The sequence below is a fragment of the Trifolium pratense genome, linkage group LG5, assembly GCF_020283565.1.
Source record: "Trifolium pratense cultivar HEN17-A07 linkage group LG5, ARS_RC_1.1, whole genome shotgun sequence".
NCBI classification, from domain to species: Eukaryota; Viridiplantae; Streptophyta; class Magnoliopsida; order Fabales; family Fabaceae; genus Trifolium; species Trifolium pratense.
This window is the reverse complement of record NC_060063.1, coordinates 57,687,668-57,690,719: the sequence shown is the minus strand read 5'-3', so window position 1 is coordinate 57,690,719 and position 3,052 is coordinate 57,687,668.

The following is a 3,052-nucleotide window of genomic DNA, read 5'->3' as shown; positions in this document are numbered from 1 at the left end:
ACCGTTCAATCTCAAATCATAACGAAGTAAATTTCGTTAATTAAACTCCAAGACAAGTTTGAAGCATAAAAAGCAAACATACACATATAACCTCCATAATTATTTGATTTTTTTTTAGGAAAAATTAGTTTGGCAATGTTCAGTGTAACAAAAATTATATCCTAAATAATAAACCACAAAAACAATCGTTCACATTAATACTTTTTTTTTTGTCATCAACGATTTTGCTTAACAAAAATGTCAAACATGAAATCTAATGGGGTGACCACAGCCATGGCATGCCTCTTTGTTTCCAGTGAATGTCACCTACATCTCATCTTTTTTTCTCTTTAACGTGTCTTTTGGTTTGGGATCTTCTTGTGTACTTAAGTTTTAATTGAGAGTTAAGCTATCGAAAGGTCTATCTATAGGCCGAATTAAAGTACTCCACTGAATAATGATTGATGACTGAAGCCGTCAAAGACGAAAGGGCTACCATCGAATCAGTACCGATAGAGTGAAAGCCGCCGTGAACGCCGACTCTTAAAGAACATGATAATGTTAGAAGTCTCACATCAAGTATATCAAAGTGTTCAATATGATACCTCTGATCCCATGTACCGAACTAATTTTTTGAATTAGACTCTCCTCATGCATTTAAGTCCTAACATAGTGAATGATGATGTCTCTTTATAGGAGGAGGAATTTTTTTGTGAGGGAAGAATACTTTTTGAAGATTTTTTGGTGCCCTTTTTCTCAATCTTTCTTTCAAATAAGTAAGATATGTGGTGTTTGTCTGGAGGTATGTTTTTTGTGAACTCAACTGTTAATTTCCCCTTTTCCTCTAATATGGATTAATTGAGTATCCATTTCGCTCTTGTTTATATATGAATTTTCCTTGTAAAAAAAATATATGAATTTTTCTTATTTTATTTTGGGTATAAAAGATAGTCAAACTCCAAAAGAAAAGAAATTATAAAGTTAAATAAGCATATCTCTAGGCTTACAAGCCCATATATATGTCGTCAAAAGAAAACTATGAAATTCTTTGGAGGGAGACTTGAAAAATGGACATTAAAAACACTCATAGAAAACTAAAATTAGCAAGTCAATTGACGTTTCTATTTCTTTCGCATCAAGTGTGAGATAATTAAACTTGTCAATTTCAATCCATGAGCAGTTAAATACGACACACCTAAGTGAATCTGTTTTTTTAGAAGTTGATTTTCTTTTGTCATAATATCAAGCAAGACTTTACAATCATTATCAACATGAAAATGCATGATTCCTTCTCTTCGAACAAATTTTAAATATATTTCCCACATCTTCGCATGAACAGTATCATAAACCACTAACTTCGACAACTATATACTGTTACAAAGAAGATTTTTTTTTTTTATCAAAGTCGATAATTTTTACTAGTGTAACAAAGAAACTCACTCAGTCCTAGAGGATTGTGTCATAAATTTATGCACGTTGTATTTATATTAGGAAAATGTTAACATGTGCACCAAAGGCACATGTTAAGGAAGTAAAAGTAGAAATAATATATTAAAATTTATGCATTTAACTTTTTAAACATAAAATTTTTTTCTAACATTAAATGCAATTTTCTATATTTATAATCTTAACATGTGCCATTGGTGCACATATTAAAATGACCCTTTATATTAAATACTATTAGTATTAGGTGGTCAAGGCCCTACTTATGTCCTACTTCTTATTCATATAAAAATTAATTAATTATCAACACATGATTTCATTGTCCCCTACACGTTACTAATTTATATCCATGCATAATGAGGCTGTCCCTACTCCCTACGTTGTTTCTTTTTCACGGTTGAAGCCTTTCAATTTGGATGGTACATTTTTTTTTTATAAGCAAAAATTGAATTATAAAGAGTATTAGGGGCACTCAATTCTTACAATTCAAACGAAAACTATTAGATGCTATCAATGCAAATTAACGGATCGTTACACCAATCAGAAAATACAAAAGAAGTATTAACTCTCAACCGACCTATAAACCAAAACCAAGAAATAAAAATAATTTGATCTATCAAAGCATCCAAATTAAACACATCTCCTCGAAACACAATATTATTCCGAGTACGCCATATGCTCCAAGTAGTTGCTAACCAAATGACATGACGAGTTTTAGCAAGTCTCTTACTCTTCACCAAATCACCAAAAGATATGAAGTGCTTCCACCCTTCCTCAAAGGGGATGAAATCCACAGCTCATCCACTTATAAATTTTCTTCCAAACTTGAATTGAGACAGAGCAATTAAAAAATAAATGATCTATGTCTTCTTCTTCTCTAAAGCAAAACACGCAACAAAACTCACGTGGATTATTGATAATTCCTTTTCTTAACAAAGCCATACGGGTCGGAAGTCGTGCTAATAGCAATCTCCATCCAAATATGTTCACTTTAGACGGTACATCGTTCATCCATAAATCTTGCAGCGCATCCACCACATTACTATTAATAGTCAAAAATGAATCACAGTTTTGCAAGAAACAATATGTTGATTTTACCGTAAACATACCGGCATGGTTCATGAGCCATTTTCGATGATCCAAGCATTCCTTCTTAGGCCTAATATCTGCTAACAAAATCGACATCTCAGTTGCAGCATCCATATCATCTTGCGCTAGCTCCACAGCCCAATCAAAACTCCAAGTCCAATTATCATCACTCCAAGAACCGAAAGCAGCTATAGGAGCATCAGGTTGCAACGATTTTGCATACAATTGAGGGAATAAATTCATGAAACTTTCATGACCCAACCATCTTTCTTGCCAAAAACGGATAAGATTGCCGGATCCTAATACATTGCACACGTTGGATTTGAACCAACCTCCGCTCTCTTCACCTCCTATCCTTAAGATGTCGCGCCACCAAATGGATTGAACTCTAACATTCTTGTTGACATCCAGAAGAAAATTTCCAGCCATTGACCCATATCTATACACCAGTAACTTGCACCACAATTAGATTTGTGAACCGAAATTGTTGTATCGATACTGGTATTGTTGTATCAATTTTTGAGTGGTTTTATTGAACCAT